Source organism: Schistocerca nitens, chromosome 9, assembly GCF_023898315.1.
Source record: "Schistocerca nitens isolate TAMUIC-IGC-003100 chromosome 9, iqSchNite1.1, whole genome shotgun sequence".
NCBI lineage: Eukaryota > Metazoa > Arthropoda > Insecta > Orthoptera > Acrididae > Schistocerca > Schistocerca nitens.
Window position 1 is genome coordinate 51,237,104 of NC_064622.1, and position 24,952 is coordinate 51,262,055.

Below are 24,952 nucleotides of genomic sequence, written 5' to 3' on the forward strand. Positions count from 1 at the left end.
CTCTTTCAGTTCGACCTGGTATGGTACGGTTCCCAAACAGTCAAGCAGTACTCAAGAATAGGTCGCAGCAGCATCCTGTATGCGGTCTCCTTTACAGGTGAACCACTCTTTCCTAAAATTCTCATAATGAACCAAAGTCGACCATTTGTCTTCCCTACCATAGTTCTCACATGCTCGTTTCATTTCACATCGCTTTGCTACGTTACGGTCGGATATTTAAACGACTTGACTGTGTCAAGCAGGAAATACTGTATCCGAATATTACAGGTTTATTCCTCCTACTCATCCGCATTTTTCCACATTTAGAACCAGCTGCCATTCATCGCACAAACTAGAGGGGAAGTTAGCCATAGACGTCAGTTTTGGGGAAGCGCTATGAGTATGACAGGAGGACTTTCTTTGAAACTTTTTGTAAATAAGGTAGTTGGACTTAGAGATGTGTGAAGCGCGCAGGGCAGCTTGTTCCAGAGTCGGACAGCAACGACAGCGAATGAGTTTGCCAGTGTTGTCATAAGATGTCACCTGAGTGACAAATGCGCCAGGAACATTTCAACGCTTCTAAAGCTGTCCAAGTTGACTGTTGGTGATGTTACTGTGAAGTGAAAATGCGAAGGAAAAACAACCACTAAACCAAGACCAGACACGCCCAAGGGATTGTCAAGCATTTCCGAGAGCGGTTGTAAAAAATCGCATGAAATAAGCGGAAAGAATAGACCCTGAGTTTCAAAGTCCTACCGACATTTGAACTAGCCAAGTAATTGCCTGTAGGGAGTTAAAAAGAATCGGGTGCAGCGATCCTGCAGTTCTTCATAAGCCACACGTTAATATAGTAAGTGCTATGCGGCCCATGAGATGGTTTAAAGAAATACTCCAGTATAAAGTATATAGCTGGAAGCGAGTGATTTCGACTAACGTATCACACTATACTCTGTGGCAATACAGCGGAAGGATTTGGGTGTGGCGTGTACATGGAGAATGTTACCATCCATCATATGTAATGCTAACAGTGAAGCCCAGAGTGGGTTGTCACGATATGTGGGTGTTTTTCGTGATTAAGGTGACGTACCTTTATTGCGCTTAAGAAAACGCTAAAGGTGAAACGATATGAACACATTTTATTGCACTGTGTATTACATACATGAGAGTAATAGTTCGGAGACGATGATAATTTGTATCAGCACTGTGTCATAATATGAGGTGCGACAATAAAGTAAAGTAATGAGCCTGACTTTCTTTGCAAGATGTGGCAACCCTGCAAGCTTTCGTAGGCACAATATCTTTGACCTTGGTCCATAAGCTGCTTCTAGTCCAAGCGGCACATCGATGCAACTGCTCAGTCGTGAGACGTGCTGTAATAAGTTAACAAGTGTTTGTGTCTCTCGTTACGGAAATGGAACCGCATAATATTGCGCAACGGTATGCCATTTCTTTCAGCGTTCAGTTGTGTGAAAACGCGACGACAACTTACGGTAAGCTTCAGAAGGCTTTTGGATAGGGGGTTATGCCAAGAGCTCAAGTTTTTTGTTGGCAGAAAATGTTCAGTGAAGGCAGAACGAATGTTGAAGATGAAGACCGCAGTGGACGACCATCAACCTCACAGACGGATGTCAACATGGCCAGGGTGTGTGAACTCGTACGATCTGATCGAAGATTATCCATGAAAATGATTGCAGAAGAACTGAACATCAATCGAGAAATGGTTCGTCTAATAACAACTGAAGATCTTGGTATGAGAAATATTTGTGGAAAAATGGTCCCCAAAAATCTCACACCACAACAGCGAGAAACACGGAAAAATGTGGCAGCCGATTTGTTACAGCAAACGGAAATCAACCCAGAATTGTTGAGCCGTGTTATCACTGGTGATGAAAGTTGTCTTTTTCTGTATGATCCAGAGACAAAATGACAAAGTTCGCAATGGTGCTCAAAGGGATCACCCAGACCAAAAAAAACTCGCATGTCAAGGTCAAAAGTGAAATGGGTGCTTGTGTGCTTCTTTGATTCCAAGGGAATTGTTCATAAAGAGTGCATGCTTCCTGGACAAACAGTTAACCAATATAACTACAAAGAACTTTTTGAAAGACTTCATAACGGAGTTGTTCGTGCCCATGCCAACATTGCTGATAATTGGATTCTGCATCACGATAATGCGCCATCTCATATTGCTCTCTCAGTACAGCAATTTTTATATATATATATATATATATATATATATATATATATATATATATATATATATATATATATAATCTGCACTCGTACGTTCATTATTTATGTTTGTGTACAGGAGAAATATTTTAATTGAAAACCGCTTGTCGGGGTCGGCGGATGAATTGAGGTGCATTTCCGAAGGAACGTTGCAGTATGCTTCTGAACAACATCGGCACTGCAACATCATATTCTGAAAAAAGCGCTATCAGTGAGGCAGTTGTTTGTGCACCATTAATTACATCCATGAGAGGGACTAACCAACCGACCTGAACCCGCTCCAGATTCCAGCGTCCAATATCACTACCTTCTGTGTCGTCGTCTCTTGAGCAAAAATGGGCTGTTGTTCCTCCACAGACATTCAGACACCTCCCCAAAAATGTCCCAAGTAGTCTTTAAGCCTCTGTAAAGGTGAGGAGTGGACATACCCCACGTCGATGTCCACTAATAGATGTTCGGATACATTTGATCAGAGAGTACACATTGCTACAGAGTATTACCTGACCTTTTTTTTTTTTTTTGAGTCATCAGTCTTCTGACTGGTTTGATGTGGCCCGCAACGAATTTATTTCGTGTTCCTACCTCTTCATCTCAGAGTAGCGCTTGAAACCTCCATCCTCAGTTATCTGCTGGATGTATTCCAATCTCTGTCTTCCGATACAGTTGTTACCCTCTACAGTTCCCTCTACTACTATGGAAGACAGTCCCTTATGTCTCAACAGATGTCCTATCATCCTGTACCTTCTCCTTGTGAGAGTTTTCCATATATTTCTTTCCTCACCGGTTCTGCACAGAACATCCTCATTCCATATCAGTCCACCTTCCATCTTATGTGAAACAAGATGCTGAACTGACACTGTTCACTCATGATACAATCATAATTATTAATCCAGTAAAAGAAAGTCCGATAGAAAATGATACAAATAAGGTCTTTGGAAAAGTTATTAATTGGTTTTCTGCGAATGGGCTTGCTCTGAACTTTGAAAAAACACAGCACACCCAATCTTCTGCTGCAAAAAGTGTAATTCCTTCAATAAACATAACGCATCAAAAGAAGTCAGTAGCCAGGTTTTAGCATACTATGTTTTTTAGTGTACATATAGATGAGAACCTTAATTCGAAAATTCATATTTTGGATCTCCTAAAGCGACTAGGTTCAGCAGCTTCTGCAATCAGAATAATTGCCAATTATGAGGATGTAGAAATTAGTAAGCTAACATACTTTGCATACTTTCACTCTCTGATGTCATACAGAATAATATTCTGGGACAACTCATCACTTAGGCAAAAGGTATTCACTGCTCAAAAGAAAGTAGTTAGAATGATGTGTGGGGTTCATAGTCGCACATCTTGTAGGCATCTCTTGAAAAGGTTAGGAATTCTTACAACTGCTTCACAGTACATTTAATCAGTAATCAAATTTTTTCTCAACAACATGGAACAGTTTAAAATCAACAGCGACATTCATGATTACAATACCAGATAAAATAGACCTACACCATCCTTTACTTAACCTATCTTAGGCACAGAAAGGCGTACATTATGTTGCTATAAAACTTTTTGATAAATTACTTCATGAAATAAAATGTCTGACAGACAGCAGTAATAGTTTCAAAAACAAATTGAAATTATACCTCCTTGACAACTCCTTCTATACCATAGATGAATTCTTGAATATGAGTTAATAAATCTGGAGATATATGCATTGTGTGCCATTTAAGGAAATGGGATAAATAATAGAAATATTTAGGTTTAATACTATTATAATTGAAACAAAAAAAGAAAAAAACATGTTTCCCGTGCGCGATTCTTGTGCATTAGACACATTCCACATCATAACGGTTTTTCCGTGCTATTGATCAATGGAACAAGTAACTAACTAACTAACCTGATGGTCAACATTCGTCTGTAGCACAACAACATCTCAGATGCTTCGATTCTCTTCTGTTCAGATTTTCTCGCAGTCTATGTTTCACTACCATACAATGCTGTGCTCCAAACGTATGTGCTCTTTCTTCCTCAAATTAAGGCCGAAGTTTGATACTACTAGACTACTCTTGGCCACAAACGCCCTTATTGTAGTGCTAGACTGCTTTTGATGTCCTCCTTGGTCCTGTCCTTCATTGGTTATTTTGCTGCATACGTAGCAGAATTCCTTAACTTTATGTACTTCGTGACCACCAATCCTGATGTTATGTTTCACGCTGTTCTTATTTCTGATACTTCTCATTACTTTCGTCTTTCTTCGATTTACTCTCAATCCATATTCTGTACCCATTATACTGTCCATTTCATTTAGTAGATCATGTAATTCTTCTTCACTTTGACTCAGGATAGCAATGTCATCAGCGAATCCTATCATTGGTATCCTTTCACTTTGAATTTTAGTTCCACTCTTGAACCTTCCTTGTATATCCATCATTGCCTCTTCCGTGTACAGATTGAAGAGTACGGGCGAAAGACTACATCCCCGTTTTATATCCTTTTTAATACGAGCGTTTCGTTCTTGGTTATCCACTCTTCCCTCTTATTTTTGTACATATTGTACATAACCCGTCTCACCCTATACCTTACAGCTACTTTTTTCCGAATTTCGAACGTCTTGTACCATTTTACTTTGTCGAACGCTTTTTCCAGGTCGACATATCCCATGAACGTCTCTTGATTTTTCATTATTCTTGTTTCCACTATCAACCGCAACGTCAGAACTTCCCCTCTGATGCCTTTAACTTTCTTAAAGCCAAATTCATCTTAATTTAACACACCCTAAACTTTCATTTCCATTGTTCTGTATACTATTTTTGTCAGCAACTTGGACGCATGAGCAGTTAAGCTGACTGTACGACAATTCTCGCACTTGTCAACTGTGGTTGTCTTCGGCATTGTTTGGATGATATTTTTCCGGAAGTCAGACGGTGTATAACCAGACCCATACATTCTACACACCAACCTGAACAGTCGTTTTGTTGCCACTTCCTCTAATGGTTTTAGGAATTCTGATGGAATGTTATCGATCCCTTCTGCCATATTTCATCTTAAGTCCTCCAAAGCTCTCTATGTCTTCTAAGTCGAAACGTGTTTCTTCTTCTACCACGCTAGACAAATCTTCTCCATCATAGAGACGTTCAGTGTACTCTTTTCAAGTACCCGTATTTAACAATGGAATTCCGGTTGCACTCTTTATGTTACCCACCTCTGACTTTAACTCCACCGAAGGTTAATGTGAGTCAGTCCTCCTGACTATAATTTCTTCTTCGATTTCTTCACATTTTTCATGCAGCCATTTCGGCTTAGCTTCCCTGCACTTCCTATTTATTACATTCTATAGTGACTTGTATTTATGTATGTATGAATGGCGCAGAACATTTTTGTACTTCCTTCTTTCATCGTACAACCGAAGTAACTCTCCTCTTACCCATGGTTTGTTCGCACTTACCTTCTTTGTAGCTATGTTTTCCTTTCTAGCTTCTGTGATTGCCGTTTTTAGAGATGTCCATTCCTGTTCAACTGTACTGCCTATTGAGCTATTCCTTACTGCTGTACCTATAGCCTAAGAGAACTTCAAATAAATCCCGTCATTCTTCAGTGCTTCCACAACCCACTACTTTGCATATTGATTCTTCGTGACTAATCTCTTAAACTTTATCCTACTCTACATCAGTACTACATTGTGATCTCAGTATATATCTGCTCCTGGACACGCCTTACAATCCAGTATCTGATTTCGGAATCTCTGTCTGACCATGACGAAATCTAACTGAAATCTTCCCATATCACGCGGCCTTTTCCAAGTATACCTCCTTCTCTTGTGATTCTTTAACAGAGTATTCGCTGTTGCTATTTGAAATTTATTAAGGAACTCAATCTCTCTCCTCTCTCATTCGTTGTCCCAAGCCCATATTCTCCTTTAACCTTTTCCTCTATTCCTTCCCCTACAATCGCATTCCAGTCTCCCAGAACTATTAGATTTTCATCTCCCTTTGTGTATAGTATCCTCTTATACGCTCTCTCTCTCTCTCTCTCTCTCTCTCTCTCTCTCTTTATTTTCAGCTTGCAACGTCGGCAGGTATACCTGAACTATCGTGTGTCGGTGTTGGTTTGCTGTCGATTCTGATAACAATAATCCTATCACTGAACTGTTTACTGTAACAGACTCTCTGCCTTACCTTCCTATTCATAACGAATCCTACTCCCACTACAAAATTTTCTGCTGCTGTTGATATTACCCTGTACTCATCTGACCACAAATCCTTGTCTTTTATCTATTTCACTTCACTGATCCCCAATACATCGGGATTGAGCCCTGTGCAGTTCCCTTTTCAGGTTTTCTAGTTTCCCTACCACGTTCAAGCTTCTGACATTCCACGTCCCGATTCGTAGAACGTTATCCTTATGTTGATTATTCAATCTTTTTCTCGTGGTTACCTGATTAATGAAGTGTAACTATAATATTATGCGAAATTTTAAAGGCCAAAAGGCTGCACTGTAGGATCTTGTTATGATTTCATACGTTTTCCTCTTAGTAATGGACAACGATTGTGGATAAAGGTTTTCCTTGTGATAATTGCAGTTTAAACTGAAAACGGCGATATATACGGTCATGCGAGGCAAGATGTTCACTTGCGCCACAAGCGATTCTTGAGATCTCACGTGTGGCACCTGACCGCACATCGTCTGATGCAGGCAGAAGTTCATTTATGTCACATGCGATTCTTGACATCTGACGTCTGGCACCTGAAATTATAATGACACCAAGCGAATGGAAGACTATAGGTGGACCCTTGGTTAAACCAACTAACGGCAGTCTAGCGGAGGAACGAGGGCTCTTCCCGCAGAGTGGCAGTGTCTCTCAGGGCGGCCGCTAGGGGCGCGCTATCAGCTGGGCCCAGTCGCCCTCGCTGCGCGCCCCGTCTGATGAATGGATCGCCCGAAAACTGACGCGTTCGCACCGCTCCTGCGCCATTTTTCACTTTTTTCCGCTACGCGAAGCCGAAACACGACCGGCAGCAACCTGGTGAAGTGAAAGCGTTCTTCCTGGTGACACAGTTCTTTGAGTATAGGTTTTGCTGCTTTTTGCTTTTCTACTGCTGTGAAAAGTTCGTGAATAAAAATGACGGAGATCAGGCTGTCTCGAAAAGTATGATGGGGCAGGGGAGTGGGACGGGGGGGGGGGGGGAGGATGGGGAGAAGGAAAGACGGGGCAACTGAAAGGATCTAAATAAAGCGGTCACGGATGACACAACCTTCATCGCTGTTTCAATCTGCTTCAGCCTACAGCTGGAACGGTTGTCCTGCTATTGTATTACGTTCTTCATCTTTTTTTGTGTCCATTGTTGATGTTAATTCGTGAAGAGACAGCGGTTCGAATACATTTGCCGTTATATTAGAGCGATCAACGTCACAGGTTATGTACGGCCTGTGCATAAAAATACGGCCGGCCGGAGTGGCCAAGCGGTTCTAGGCGCTACAGTCTGGAACCGCGCGACCGCTACGGTCGCAGGTTCGAATCCTGCCTGGGGCATGGATGTGTGTGATGTCCTTAGGTTAGTTAGGTTTAAGTAGTTCTAAGTTCTAGGGGACTGATGACCTGAGAAATTAAGTCCCATACTGCTCAGAGCCGTTTGAACCATAAAAATACGTGAAGGTATGGTGGTGCTTTAAAATATCCGCCCCCTCTTTGTTCCCGTGGCGAATAGTTCGCTGGAAGAACTGTTGTAACATTCCGAGTAAGCTCTAGTCCATCTAATGTTGCATTTACGGTCTTTTCTCAAGATATAGAAGCATTATATTGGTCGACACTTCTAGGAGCGTACGACCTGTGAATATTAACAGTGAACCAGGCCGTGATTCTGGGCACCTTTCTTGCAGCGTCCACTACTGGAATTGGCTCATCATTTCCGTCACGCTTTCCTGATTACTAAGTGAATTTGTAGCTAAACGTGCTACTCGTCTTTGAATCTTCTGTATTTCGGCTTTCAATCTTTAGTGGTATGGAGCCCAGACTGACGAGTAATGTTCAAGTATTCTTCAGCTGCCTCCTTTGTGGCTGCATTACAGTTCCTGAGGACTCGTGCGATGAATCTGTCTCGCATTTGCCCTACTTGTGATTTTCCGCTTTAAATGGCTGCCTACGCATGCTCTTTAATATTTTTGGACGTGAGTGCTTCAAGTATTGTTCTTCACTAATGTAATCATAAAATGTTTGGTCTTTCTGCCTATTTGTCCACAATAATTTGACGTTTGATCATACAATGTAAACTTTCACGGCCGGTATTGTCTTCACTTAAAACTTCCGGGCTGATAGGCCGTGGTCGAAGTATAAAACTGTCTCCTGACGTTTCGTCTCCGACTGCGGGAGACATCCTCGGAGGTAAAGCTTTACCTCCGAGGATGTCTCCCGCAGTCGGAGACGAAACGTCAGGAGACAGTTTTATACTTCGACCACGGCCTATCAGCCCGGAAGTTTTAAGTGAAGAACTTGACGTTTGTTTATATTCAGGGTTAACTGCCAGTTCCAACAAACATCGATCATCTGATCGTCCTTTTGCGTTACTGTGAAATTTTCTAGCTTTGCGTCTTTTGTGTATACAACGGAGTCATCCGCGGAAAGCCTCAGGGAGCTTTCGACGTTGACCACTAGATCATTTATATACGTAGGGTGGCCAGAAAAAGTGTTAAAAGGTTGTGAGGGTAATGTGGGGCTAGGGGTACCAAAAAATAATTGTTACGAAACAAATAGGTGCACCATTTAAGAATTAATTAGCGTTATAGTTAATTAGTTACCCAATGAGGCCGCTACCCTCGCAAGCAGCCTGCCACAGACGGTATTGCCAAACGTCTGTTTGATTTTCTAAAATCGAGAAAGAGAACGATACAAAAATTGGACGTTGGACGGGTTAAGGATCAAATCCGAACGAAAGGTTGAGCAGTCTTGTGCGCTATAATTTACGTTATGAGAACTACTGTCACTTAATGCGTCTGGTAGACCGTTTGAATTTTCGTGCGCTACGACCTATTTGCCTAACTTCACTTCTAGTTAACTCCGAAACAGCGCAGTGCATCAAATTTTTTCAATTTCATATACTTCTCAGCACAACCTACCCTGCAACGCACTTGTAAGCTTTCGAGATTGTTTCTGACACACCACGTACTCTGATAAGATATGGTACTCCAATACTCCCTTGGGGTACAACCGAACTTACTTCTACATCTGAAGCGCTCTCTCCGTTGAGAATGACATGCTGTGTTCCGTTTGCTTGCATGTCTACAGTCACACTGTTGGTCTCGTATATTCCGTAGGCTCTATTTTGTTCATTTGATTAGCAGTGTGGAACTGCGTCGAGCGCCTTCCGGAAGACAAATAACGCGGCATAAACCTGAGTACCGGTGTTCCTACATTTTCTTGTGATTACTAAAAATGCTTTGCGTCTCCAACATTGTTGATACAGGACGAGCAAGTTCTTTCGCTTGTATGTAGAGCCGTACTGTTATCCCATAATGCCCAGTGTTCTCTCCCCTGTGATACGATTTCAGTTACTTTTCCAATTTGGAATTTATCGTTATGACGTTCGGGCGATGTTCTGCCTTAGTTAAGCGGTTTGGGAAACAGGTGGTTAGTTTTCGATATTCTCTCTGTGACAGCGCGTATCGATGTCAAGGTCAAAGTGTGTCTGGGTAGATGGCTTCAATATATTTACTGGCTTAACGTAAGACCAGTTTCCTTAGGACTTTGTGTGAAGAAGAGAAATAGAATTCTACCTCCGAAATTGTTAGATGCTTCACGAGGTGCTCTTCTTAATCTAATCTTGGCTTCGTTCATTATTTGTCGGCGAGGCTTTGCCCTGGTAAAAATTTTCAATGAATCGTTCTTTGCTTCCGCAGCAGCGTTTTAACACAACTGTCGAACCACGATGGTCCCTTCCTATCCCTCACAAGTTTGCTATGTCCATACATCTCCAAGGCGTATTGCACAGTATTCTTCCACATTGTTCGCTGGTGCTCAGTGATTCCGAGCCCTGAACTGAATTTTTTATGTTAACTGTTAAGTAGTCTTAAAAGTATTTTTGTCGCTCTAGATAGGCAGATATATTTCCCGACTTTCTTTATCATCCTACTTTCAGTAGCATTCAGTGATTCTGTCATGATCACCGATTCTGCGTTCCACGGTAGCCTGGTGGACAAGTAAGGGCCTGTTGGTGACCAGGAGGTCCAATGTGTTGCCTTCACGAGACTGTTCTCTGACGGGCTGCTCGAGGTCATTTTTGGATCAGGCATTTAGAAGAACTTCACAGGATTCCCTGTCACTGCTATCCACCTTAATCACTTTAATTTTGCAGTCTATGGCTGCAGAGCTGAAAACTCCACCGTGGACTATATAATGACCAGAGAATTTACCCTATGTCTTCTCCGAGTTATATTTCAAATCTTCTGCGACTAGTGCAAGGGGTTTGTTAAAGCATCAGTCACGGTAGCTTTCACAGCAGCAGCAATGCGTCAGAGTGCTGTGAGTTGATACAGCTTCGCATGAGGAGCGAATTATTTTAAATTTCGTCATTATTCTGTGCCTTCAACTCCTATATTTCGGGCAAATGTGTGTGTTTATCAGACACAGTCCCGCACTTTATTAACTGTATAGCACACAGAACCAATGTTCGATGATCCTTCTGCCAGGCAATAAACTTCCAATTGCAGAGAAAGCATGTAGATGTAGATGTAGACTATCTTTCACTTCTGTTTAACTATTAAGCATTTGGAATCCGTACTATGCTCACTACATTTTGCCGTTTTTCTTACGACTCTAAACACGCCCCGCCACCGGCGCGCAACCTATATTTGCGATATAGATTCCAAAAGGAATTTCGAATTTCTGTGCTATTAACTTTCTGCTTCATCAGATCTTCGTGAAATACATGGCTAGAGAGCGAAGGTGGCAAAAGTGCGCTTAAATGGCAGGAGGAGTAAATAATTTTTTTTCTTTTTTGTTAAATGATCAGCCTGCTGACTGAATTGAAGGTCACAAACGTGCGCTTGAATGGCCAGAGGAGTACATTATTCTTTTTTTTATCAGTCTGCGGACTGAATCGCTGCATTTCTCTCTCCCTCTCTCCCTCTCCTTACGTTGAGGGAGTAGGAGGACTAATACATCCTGTATTAGTTGTTTAACACATCCTAATCTCAGACTATCCCTACAGTTCTTGCCTTGTGTTTCTCTGTCTAACGCGGTCGTCGCTATTCCTAAATGTTTTAACGCATCTGCCATCCTGTCCGTTCACGTAGTCAGTGAGTTTCACGAATTCCTGCCCTCGTCGATTCTGCGGATAACATAATCGTTTCTTACTTGATCAGTCCACTTAACGATCTACGTCGTTCTAATACACCACATCATTCGCTTTAATTCTCTTCTTTTCCAGTTTTCCCATAGCCCTTGATTCATTTCCATAAAGCGCGGTGCTCTAGACTAAAGTTTTAAAAATTTCGCTTCCTCAAAATTAGGTCTAAGCGTCTTACCAGTAGATTCATATTAGTAATGAACAAGCTCATGGCCTCTTGTAACCTAATCCCTTATCCCTCTTAAATTCTGAGGCATGCCAACTTTGACTCCTTTCAGGAACGACGGAGCTTGCAGAAATGGAATGGATGGCGTACTTCAACGATACAGTACGTTAAGTGAAGCCACAACGGAGGGGTATCTGCAGAGAGCCAAAAGTAACATGTGGTTCCTGAAGAGGGTCAGCAGCCTTTTTAATAGTGGCAAGGACATAATTTTGAATGATTGAGTGATCTGGCCTGTAACATCAGTCAACGCGGCTTTTAACGTGCTGGTATTGCGAACGGCTGAAAGCAAGGAGAAGCAACGGCCTTTATTTTTTCCGAGGACATTCAGCTCTACTGTATCGTTAAATAATGGTGGTGTCCTCTTCGGTAAAATTTCCCGAAGGTAAACTAGTCCCTCATTTGAATCTGCGGGCGGGAACTACTCAGAAGGCCGACATCACTAGGAAAAACAAAATAGGTGTTCTATGAGTCGGAGCGCGGAATGCGGGATCCCTTAATCGGGTAAGTAGGTTAGAAAATGTAAGAGGGCCGTGGACAAGCAGAAGTTAGATATAGTGGGAATTAGTGAAGTTAGGTCGCAAGATGAACAGGACTTTTGGTAAGATGACTATAGGATTATAGATACAAAATCAAATAATGCAGCCCGCATCTCGTGGTCGTGCGGTAGCGTTCTCGCTTCCCACGCCCGGGTTCCGGGGTTCGATTCCCGGCGGGGTCAGGGATTTTCTCTGCCTCGTGATGGCTGGGTGTTGTGTGATGTCCTTAGGTTAGTTAGGTTTAAGTAGTTCTAAGTTCTAGGGGACTGATGACCATAGATGTTAAGTCCCATAGTGCTCAGAGCCATTTGAACCATTTGAATCAAATAATGCAGGAGTAGATCTAATAATGAATAAGAAAATATGAACGTGGGTAAAGAGCTATCAACGGTGAAGTAAACGCATTAATATAGCCAAGATAAACACGAAGCCAACACTCACCACAGTAGTACAAGTTTATGAGCCAACTACCTCCTCAAATGAAGAAGAGACTGAAATAATCTGTGATGAGATAATAGAAAATATTCAGATAGTTAAGGAAGAGATAGTTTTGCGGTAGGGGACTGGAATTCGACAGTAGATAGCGGAAGAGAAGAAAAAGTCGAAGGAGAATATGAACTTGGGCAGAGGAATAGTAGAGGAAGCCACCTAGGAAAATTCTGGTCATTGCACGATTTAATCTTCGATAACACAATTTAAGAATCACTTCAAGAGGCCAATCTGGGCTCTGAGCATAATTTATTGGTTATGTACAGTAGATTATGACTGAAGAATTTGCAAAAAGGTAGGGAATAGGTCATGGGTAAGTTGAAAAAGAGGTTGCAGAGAGTTTCAAAGGAAGCATAGGCAATGATTGCTTCGAACAGGGGCAAGGGATACAGTAGAAGATTCGTGGGTAGTTTTTAGAGATGAAATAGTGAAGGCCGCAGAGGATCAAACATATAAAAAGACAAGGTATGGTAGAAGTACTTAGATGTCACTACAGGTGACACTCAATTGGGACAATATAAAAACGTCCCAAATAACGCAGACGAAAGGGAACACATATTTCTAAACATTGAAATCGATAGAAAGTGCGAGATGATTAAGCAAGACTAGCTAGACAACATATGGAAGTCTATAAAAATACGTAAAAATGTGAAGGATAGTTACTGGCAATAGGAAAATTAAGAAGGCCTTTGCAGAATAGAGTTACAGAAGCGTGAATATTAACATCTCAGGTGGAAGAATAACACCAAGCAAAGAAGGGGAAGCTGAAAGGAGGAATGGATGTAGGTACTAAAGGGTTATAAAAGGAAAATGAACTTGAAGACGATGTTATAGAAAAGGAACAAGAAGCACATAAAGATGAGACGGAAGATTTGATACTGCGAGAAGAATTTGACAGAGCACTGAATGACCTACGTCTAAATAAGGACCCTGGAAGAGATGATATTTCGTCAGAACTACTGATATACTTGGGAGAGCCAACCATTAAAAATCTATTCTACATAATTTGCAAGGTGTAGCTGACATCGGAAAAAATCCCAGACTCCAAGAAGAATGTAATAATTCAAATTCTAACGGAAATGAATGCTAACTGGTGTGAATATTACCGAACTATCGGTTTAATAATTCATGATTATAAAATACTGACTCCCATAATTTACAGAAGAATGGAAAAACAGTAGAAGCCGACTTCGGGGAACTTCTGTTTGGCTTCTGGAGAAATATGGGAACACGTGAGTTAAATTTCACCAAGTCTCGTCTTAAAAGGCAGGCTCAAGCAAAACACTGCACACTACCGTCTTAAGTTTTGAAGACAACAGGGATACTGGGAGCAGAAGGTAATTTATAGGTTGTAGCTAAAGTGGACTGCAGTTATAAAAGTCGAAGGACATGAAACCGAAGCAGTAGTTGAGAAGGGAGTGAGACAGAGTTGTAACTTGTCCCCGATGTTATTCAGCCTGTACAATTTGTTGTGATGTAATATAAACTGTAGTGTTGGAAAGCCTTTTCTGAATGTATTTGCCTGGAGTGTAGCCTCTTAGGGAAGTGAAACGTGGACTCTAAGCAGTTCACGCAAGATGAGAACAGAAGCTTTGAAATTGCAGTGCTGTAGAAGAGTGCTGAGGATTAAATGCATTGATCAAATAACAACTGAGGAGGTACTGAAAAGATCTGTAGAAAAATGAAATTTAGGGCACAACTTGAGTAAAAGGGGAGATCGGTTGATGAAACGCACTCTGAGGCATCAAGGAATGGTCGATATAGTAATGGGGAAAAGTGTAAGGGCCAAAAATCGTAGACAGGGACCTAGGGATGAATGCCGTAAGTAGTTCCAAACCGATGTCAGGTAAATCATGGCTGCAAAATACTGACACGAATTATACACACAAGAATGGAAAAGTTTTAGTAGCTCACCCCGGGAAAGATCACTGAATTGCGGAGTGATGTAGGAAGATGCGAGGCAACGTTGAACCTTCGACTTCTCTCAGAAGATAGGTTAAGAGAAGGCAGACCTACATTTATAGCATTTCTAGACGTAGAGAATGCTTTTAATAGTGTTCTTTGAGATTCTGAAGTCAACGTAGGTAAAATACAGGGGGTAAAAGGTTATTCACAAGTTGTACAGAAACCCGATAGCAGTTATAAGAATCCAGGAGAACGACAGGGAAGCACTGGTTGAGAAGGGTGTACACACGAATGCAGGCTGTTTTCAGTATTATTCAAGCTGTACGTTCAGCAAGTGGCAATGAAAAATTGAGGAAAAATTTTAGATGGAATTAAAGTCACGGAGAAGATACAAAACTCTGATGTTCGGCGCTGCCATTGCAATTCATTTAGAGACAGCGAAGGAACTGGAAGAGCGATTTAATCAGATGGACAGTCTCCTCCAAGGATAATATAAGATTAACGTCAATATAAACCATCCAGTGTGACTAATAACTTGACTAAAACGTGGAATCGAGTGACATGAGACAGTCCGAAAGATTAAGAAATCACCTATTTAGTACTGGAGGGAGTTTGCGGAGTAAAAACGCACGGGGAGACCACGAGATAAACAAAGTAAGCAGTTACAAAAGAATGTAAGTTGCAGTAGTTATTTGGAGATGAAAAGACTTAAATAGGACCATGGCGTAGAGAGCTGCATCAAAACCAGTCCACAGCCTGTAGAACGAAACAACAACGGACGTGTATCTGCAGGCAAAATGAAAGCTAATGTTAATGACAGAGTTTAAGAAAGCTTTGAAAAACTTATATTGCGAGGATGACGCTCAGTATTTTTAAACAGAAAACATATGAACATACTGACGTGGCCAAATTATTTCCCGCTACAACCGGGTCTACGGTTCGCTTCTGTAAGTTACGCCGTCCTGTTTATTTCCAAAACGAAACAAGTTTTGCGATACTTGAGATCCTTGGTACAGAAAAGTGTGAAATGAGTCTGTAAACAAATGATTGCATGTGGAACGTTTGCTTCATATCAAATTGTTTGCTTACACACACTGCTTGCTACCCGCCACGAATTTCTCTCCTGTGCTAACCTTTACAGCTCTCCCTCTAGAGTTTCCTCTAGTACAATGGAAGTTATTCCCTGATGTAAGAATTTTTAGCATATTGCAGCCCCTTCAGCAACTGTAATAGATTAATATTTTGTGCAACTGAGGCTGATTCCTCAAAATATTATTCCTCGATGTCTTAACACATGTCCCATTATCCTGTCCCTTTTCCTGGCCAGTGTTTTCCACATATCCCTTCCCTCTCCGATTCTGCGCAGAACCTCCTCATCCTTACCTTATCAGTCCACCTAATTTTCAAAATTCGTCTGTAGCACTACATCACAAATGCTTCGATTCTCTTCTGTTCCGGTTTTCCCGCAGTCCATGTTTAACATCCATACAATGCTGTGCTCCAAACAAACATTCGCAGAAATTTCTTCCTCAAATTTAGGCTTATGTTTCATACTAGTAGAATTCTCTTGATCAGTATGTCGGTGCTAGTCTGCTTCAGATGTCCTCCTTGTTCCGTAGGTCATAGGTTATTTTGCTGCCTAGGTAGCAGAATTCCTTAACTTCATCTACTTCGTGGTCTTCAATCGTGATAAGTATCTCGCTGTTCTCATTTCTGCTGCTTCTCATTACTTTCGTCTGTCTTCGATATACTTTCATTTCATATTCTATACTTATTAGACTATACATTTCAATCAGCAGATCCTGCAATTCCTCTTCACGTTCATTCAGAATGGTGATGTCGTCAGCGAATCGTATCATTGATATCATTTCACTTTGAATTTTCATTCCACTTCTGATCCTTTCATTTAGTTCCATCATTGGTTCATCGGTGTACAGTTTGAACACTAGGGGCGAAAGACTACATCCCTGTCTTACGCCCTTACTAATGCGAACACTTCGTTCTTGTCGTACCCTCTTATTATTCCCTACCGAGATGGAATAATTTGTGGGGATATGAAACGGAATAGTCAAATAGGACAATCGTAAGAAAGAGAATGCTATAAAAATGGGACGCTCTCCTGGAATAATGTTCGAGTATGCATGAACCTCACCAAATACGAGTTACAGAGGTTACTGAATGTATACAAAGGAAGCACGACAAGTCAAAGTGAGAGATGTAGAAGCCTGTACCAAAAGACGTAGAAATTATCAAATATAGTCTTGTTGCTAAGATTATAGAGTAGGAAATTCGGACGAGAACTTAGGTGTAGAGGTTGTGGATAATAACTCAGCTAATATAATGCAGATGGGTACTGTGCACTGACATGAGCGGTCCGTTTGTACAATGTCTGTACTGTAGTAGACTGCGGTCTTTGTTTATAGGCTGTAATACTAACGTCGGCCAGACCTAAGTAAATGGAATGCACCAAGTACTTGTGGACATGACTTTTGTGTATGGGCAAATAACTGGAAGCAGCACAGAAGTGACAACTTTTCATTGGACCATATACTAGCTTAGAAGAGGTCCGTCTCACGCGATGTCTCCAAGACTGTTCCAATGATTAAGTCAAAGTGGGCAATTGAGACCAGACAAAACGACCGAGGTTTACACTGACTGCCGACTCAGAAGGCGCAGTGCTTCCTCGAGGGGATGGTGCATCTGCAATCAGCAATCAATCATTTGCACATGAAATTAATGTTTTTTAGAGTTCTGTGTGGCGAGTACAGTGGGAAATAGGGCGCGGTCTAACGCAAACATTTGGGGTTATCGCCATTTTTATCTGTTCCCCGTCTTTCCCTTAGTTGCTCTAAATTTATGGACGTATGTACCGTCTATGCAACTAAATGAAGGCATTTTCTTTCTTGCCATACGTATTTCGCTTCTTTTATTTAGGAAGCATCATCAGTGGCCTGAAATACGTGTTTCTTTTTATACATACAATAAACGTGTTATATGATAGATATAATATGCTGCTATATTACATTTTGTCGTGTTTTCATCTTGCTTCTTAGGATAGAAGCAACTTTTGTAGCACAAGTTGCGTATTGTGAATGTATCGTTTCGTGTTACATATACACTCCTGGAAATTGAAATAAGAACACCGTGAATTCATTGTCCCAGGAAGGGGAAACTTTATTGACACATTCCTGGGGTCAGATACATCACATGATCACACTGACAGAACCACAGGCACATAGACACAGGAAACAGAGCATGCACAATGTCGGCACTAGTACAGTGTATATCCACCTTTCGCAGCAATGCAGGCTGCTATTCTCCCATGGAGACGATCGTAGAGATGCTGGATGTAGTCCTGTGGAACGGCTTGCCATGCCATTTCCACCTGGCGCCTCAGTTGGACCAGCGTTCGTGCTGGACGTGCAGACCGCGTGAGACGACGCTTCATCCAGTCCCAAACATGCTCAATGGGGGACAGATCCGGAGATCTTGCTGGCCAGGGTAGTTGACTTACACCTTCTAGAGCACGTTGGGTGGCACGGGATACATGCGGACGTGCATTGTCCTGTTGGAACAGCAAGTTCCCTTGCCGGTCTAGGAATGGTAGAACGATGGGTTCGATGACGGTTTGGATGTACCGTGCACTATTCAGTGTCCCCTCGACGATCACCAGTCGTGTACGGCCAGTGTAGGAGATCGCTCCCCACACCATGATGCCGGGTGTTGGCCCTGTGTACCTCGGTCGTATGCAGTCCTGATGGTGGCGCTCACCTGCACGGCGCCAAACACGCATACGACCATCGTTGGCACCAAGGCAGAAGCGACTCTCATCGCTAAAGACGACACGTCTCCATTCGTCCCTCCATTCACGCCTGTCGCGACACCACTGGAGGCGGGCTGCACGATGTTGGGGCGTGAGCGGAAGACGGCCTAACGGTGTGCGGGACCGTAGCCCAGCTTCATGGAGACGGTTGCGAATGGTCCTCGCCGATACCCCAGGAGCAACAGTGTCCCTAATTTGCTGGGAAGTGGCGGTGCGGACCCCTACGGCACTGCGTAGGATCCTACGGTCTTGGCGTGCATCCGTGCGTCGCTGCGGTCCGGTCCCAGGTCGACGGGCACGTGCACCTTCCCCCGACCACTGGCGACAACATCGATGTACTGTGGAGACCTCACGCCCCACGTGTTGAGCAATTCGGCGGTACGTCCACCCGGCCTCCCGCATGCCCACTATACGCCCTCGCTCAAAGTCCGTCAACTGCACATACGGTTCACGTCCACGCTGTCGCGGCATGCTACCAGTGTTAAAGACTGCGATGGAGCTCCGTATGCCACGGCAAACTGGCTGACACTGACGGCGGCGGTGCACAAATGCTGCGCAGCTAGCGCCATTCGACGGCCAACACCGCGGTTCCTGGTGTGTCCGCTGTGCCGTGCGTGTGATCATTGCTTGTACAGCCCTCTCGCAGTGTCCGGAGCAAGTATGGTGGGTCTGACACACCGGTGTCAATGTGTTCTTTTTTCCATTTCCAGGAGTGTATTTCAGGCCCCTGATGATGCTCCCCAAATAAAAGAAGCGAAACGCGTATGGCAAGAAACAAACGATACATAACTCCACGAACTTAGGGCTACACTCGTCTGGTATGAGACGTTTCCGGGAGGGTGGGGGGGGAGGGTACTGGGGGCGAACCGTACGATATTCCTGGGTTCTCTGTGGGCCGGCGGTGGAGTGAGTGGATTGTTGTAACATGTTGTGGAATTGTGAATCACTGAGGGCTACGGCGGGTAGTAAGTAACCAATAGGGTAGTTATTATTACTCATAAAGAGAATGGAACGATCCTAACCAACACTACACAAGTAGGTAATGTGAAACTTCCTGGCAGATTAAAACTGTGTGCCCGACCGAGACTCGAACTCGGGACCTTTGCCTTTCGCGGGCAAGCGCTCTACCAACTGAGCTACCAAAGCACGACTCACGCCCGGTACCCACAGCTTTACTTCGGCCAGTATCTCGTCTCCTACCTTCCAAACTTTACAGAAGCTCTCCTGTGAACCTTCGGTAGCTCAGATGGTAGAGCGCTTGCCCGCGAAAGGCAAAGGTCCCGAGTTCGAGTCTCGGTCGGGCACACAGTTTTAATCTGCCACGAAGTTTCATATCAGCGCACACTCCGCTGCAGAGTGAAAATCTCATTATGGAAGTAGGTAATGTATTTAACAACCATTTATTAAGTGTAGGAGAAAAAATTGGTGAGAATAGTTCAAATGAAAAAAAAACTGGCAATACATGAAAGAGTCAATGTAGAAAAATTTTTGTCAGATTAAGTTTCACCTAACAACCTGTTGTGAAATAAGTCAAATTACTAAATCTTTGAAAAACAGACGTTCTGCTACAGTGGATGACATCTGTAATAAGATACTAAAACAATTTGGAGCAAATACAGATGATGTTATGAGTCACATATATAATGCATCACTATCTCAAGGTATTTTCCCAGACAGTTTAAAATAAGACATTTTCAGGCCTTTCTACAAAAAGGGGGACACCACGGATGTCAATAATTATCAGCCAGTATCCTTGCTTACAACATTTTATAAGATCTTCGAGAAAATATTGTACTCAAGATTGGTTAGCTATCTCTACAGTAATGGGATACTTAGTAAATCAGAGTTTGGATTTCAAAAATGCTGTTCCACTGAGACAGCAATATACAATTTCACCGGCCACATAGTAGAGTCCTCAAATAGTAAAATGTAACCAACAGGAATTTTCTGTGACTTGTCTAAAGTATTTGATTATGTGAAACATGGCATTATGTTACAGAAATTACAATTCTATGGTATAAATGGAATAACATGAGTGGTTTACGTCATACCTACAGAACAGGAAACAAAAAGTTTCTTTATATGGGTCAGGTGATTTAAATAAGTCTGCCACTTCATCTAACTGGGGTGAAATTACATTAGGTGTCCCACAGGGTTCAATCCAGGGTCCCCTTCTGTTCTTAATGTATGTGATCGACCTCCCTTCTTATCTGAAACAAGAAGCTGAATTGACACTGTTTGTTGATGATACAAGCATCATTATTAATCCAGTAAAAAAAAAGCACTCCGTCTTCAGGCCAAGAGTGGCCTACCGGGACCATCCGACCGCCGCGTCATCCTCAGTGGAGGATGCAGATGGGAGGGGCGTGGGGTCAGTACACCGCTCTCCCGGTCGTTATGATGGTATTCTTGACCGAAGCCGCTGCTAATCGGTCGAGTAGCTCCTCAATTGGCATCACGAGGCTGAGTGCACCCCGAAAAATGACAACAGCGCATGGTGGCCTGGATGGTCACCCATCCAAGTGCTGACAACGCCCGACAGCGCTTAACTTCGGTGATCTCACGGGAACCGGTGCAGCCACTGCGGCAAGGCCGTTGCCATTAATCCAGTAAAGGAAACTCCAATTGAAAATTGTACAAATAAGGTGATAAGTGAACAAACACACATCAGCACAGGCTGCCTACTACACTTAATAAAGGAAATAACATTAAAAAAACTCTTCCCCGTACCATCTGGACACACACACACACACACACACACACACACACACACACACACACACACACGCACAGCACAAAAAAATTATATCACACCAAAACACACACAGACACAACACAACAAAATTATAGCACACCAAAATACACACACACACACACACACACACACACACACACACACACACAAATGCATAAACCAACAGATCAGATACTTCAATAATTACACTCGAAAGTTGGCAATAACATTCGATCTAAGGCAAAAACATTGAAAGTCGGCAATAGAAACCAAAACATTGCATTGAAACAAGCGTTCAGTTCATATTGCTGTGGAATGTAGGAAAAAAAGCCGCAAATTGGCACTCATAAGAAGAAGAAAACACCAAAAATGCAACGGCAGCGTGATATGTAAAAAATTTTCCACGCAACATGTAAGTACATTTCAAAACATTACTACTTAATAGGAAATACCAACCACCAGAACTGTTTATAACCTATAGGCACAGTGACAAAAATGTAAATTAAATAGCTAACATATGTACATATTCCAGGCCACTGATGATGCCTTGCAGAAAATAAAGGCGAAACGTGTATGGCACTAAAACTGTGTTTTATTCAGTTGCTGTCAGGCGGTACATAAGTAAATATTATTAATATACCGTAACAGTACATCTAATTTTCTGTTGCAAAAAGTACAGTTCCTTTAGTAAATATAACACATCAACAGAAGTCAGTAGACAGGGTAGAGCATACTAAGTCTTTTGGTGTACATATAAATGAGAACCTTAATTGGAAAATTCGTATTTTGGATCTTCTAAAGCGACTAGGTTCAGCATCTTTTGCAATCGGAATAATTACCAATTTTGAGGATATTGAAATTAGTAAGCTAACATACTTTCCATACTTTCTGATGTCATACAGAATAATATTTTGGGGCAACTGAACACTTGGACAAAAAGTGTTCACTGCTCAAAATAAAGTGATTACCATAAGGGATGTGGTTCACAGTTGCACACCTTCTAATCATCTATTTAATAGTTTGGGAATTCTTACAACAGCCTCACAGTACATTTACTCACTAATGAAATTTGTTCTCAACAACATGGACCAGTTTAAAAACAACAATGACATTTATGGTTATAATACCAAGAAAAGAAAAACTTACACTATCCTTTACTCAACCTATCTTTGGCACAGAAAAGGGTAAAATATGCTGCTATAAAAATTTTTGACAAATTACCAGGTGAAATAAACTGTCTGACAGACAGTAGTAATAGCTTTAAAAATAAAATGAAATCATATCTGCTTGACAAATACTTCTACACCATAGATGAATCCTTGAATAGGAATATACTATAAATATAGTATATGCATGTTGTGCCATTTAAGGTAATGGGGTAAATAATAGTAATATTAGTCCTTGACGCTGATATATATATATATATATATATATATATATATATATATATATATATATATTTCTTGATTCATATATGCATTTCTTGTGCACTTGACATGTTCCTCATCATAACGGTTACTGTACCGTGCGATTGATCAATGGAACACCCAACCAATTGACTAACTAACTAAACTAGCTAACAAGCGGTAAACGAAAGATAGACAAAAGTAATGGAGTCTAGCAGGAATGAGATTAGCAATAAACTTTGAAGCTGAGTTCCATGGAGACAAGTACAGATATAAAGGGCAGTAGGAATTCGATAAAAAAATGTAGTAGTATCAAACACTGGCGTCAGTGTGATGAGGAAACTGTTGAGAATGATCGTCTGGTGGTAGTAAGTTTCTATGGGACCAAACTGCTGAGGTCATCGGTCCCTAGAATTACACACTACTTCAACAAATTTACTCTAAGGACGACACACACACCGATGCCAGGGGGAGGACTCGAACTTCCGACGCGATCGTCTGTAATCCATCATATACTGAAGCGAATCATGGATTGTGAAATAATTAGAGAAGAGAGTAGAGATGTCTCAGATATGCTGTGACCGAAGGATACTAAAATTAAAATGCATTGATAAGTTTGAAAAATGCGGACTGGAAGAATTGAGAGGAAAATAGGATATAAACTCAGTGAATAGCTTCCGTGATACTTAAGGGTTGCGTAGAGGCTGAAAATTATGCAGCATGCCAAGGTTTATGCAATAAATAATCTGAGAGGATGTGAGTGCTACTGGAATATAAAATCTGGTACATGATAATAAGTCTTAGCGGGATGCACTAAATCTGAAGACTCGTATCACAAATTAGGTTGTAGTTTAGAGTTTATGCTTATTATTTGTCGAATGCCTTCATTTTCTTGGGGGAGGGGGCGGGGGCCGGGGTACATCAGGATTCTGAATGGTTTCATGCCTCTCGCGTCAAATTCTCTCCTGTGCCAACCTTATGAGCTCTGAGTACATCTACGTGGCTACTCATGAAATCACACTTAAATGCCTGGCACAGGGTTCATCCAACCAACTTCACAATAATTCTCTGTTATTCCACTCTCGAACAGCGTGTGGAAAGAAAGAACACCTATCTCTTTCTGTGTAAGCTCTGATTCCCCTTATTTTATTATGAAGACCATTTCTACCTATGTGGATTGGCGTCAATAAAGTATTTTTGGAGTCAGAGGAGAAGATGATTGAACTTTTGGGAGAAGACCTCGCCGCCGCAAGAAACGCCCTTGTTTTAATGATGCAAACCCCAAATCCTGTATCATGATCGTGACACTATCTCCCCTATTTCTCGTTATTACAGAACGTGCTCCCCTTCTTTGAACTTTCTCTATGCACTGCCTTAATCCTATTTAGTGAGGATCCCACAACACGCAGCAGTACTCCAAAAGAGTATGGACAAGCGTAGTGCAAGCGGTCTCTTTTGTAGATTTGCTGCATCTTCTAATTGTTCTGTCGATAAAACGGAGTCGTTGGTTTGCCTTCCCCACAAAATTTTCTATGTGTTATTTCCAATTTACGTTGTTCGTAATTATAATTCCTAGACTTCTAGTTCAATACCCGGCATTAGATTTGACTGATTTGTCATGGAACCGAAGTTTAACGGACTGCTTTTAGCATTTATGTGGATGACCTCACACCTTTCTTTATTTAGTGTTAATCTTAATTTTCGCACCAGACAGATATCTTGTCTAAATCGTTTACAGTATGTTTTAATCTTCTGTTGACTTCACTAGACGATAAATCACACCATCAACTGCAAACAACCTCAGGTGACTGCTCAGATTGTCTCCCAAGTCGTTTACATAGATATGGAAGAACGGAGAGCCTATAAAATTACATTGAGGAACGGCCGAAATCACTTCCGTTTTACTTGATGACTTTCCGTCAGATACAACATCCCCACATGATATATTTTCATTCTATGCTCTGTTCCAAATATATATCTCAGACCTTTCTTCCACAGTTTAAGGCCAATGTATGATCTTTGTAGCTTTCTCTTGGCCTGGAATGACCTCTTTTGCTACGCTAGTCTGTTTTCTTATCCTCCTTGCTTTCTTATCCTCCTTGCTTGCCTGATATTTTGTTCATAATGTAACAGAATTACTTCATTCCATGTACTTTTTGGTACCCAGTTTTTATGCTACGTTTATCGCTAACTTGATTTATGCCACCCCTCACTACTTTCTTCTTTCTTCCATCTACTATTACACTGTATTGTGTGCTCTTCAGACTGTTCATTTCACACAGTAGGTCCTGTTATT

At 41.8% G+C, this 24,952-nt stretch overlaps 1 pseudogene; it reads right to left on the reverse strand.

Moving 5' to 3' along the window:
- Positions 1–20,998: 20,998 nt before the first annotated feature.
- On the reverse strand, positions 20,999–21,116 carry LOC126204577 (5S ribosomal RNA; annotated as a pseudogene).
- Between the last annotated feature and the right edge of the window lie 3,836 nt (positions 21,117–24,952).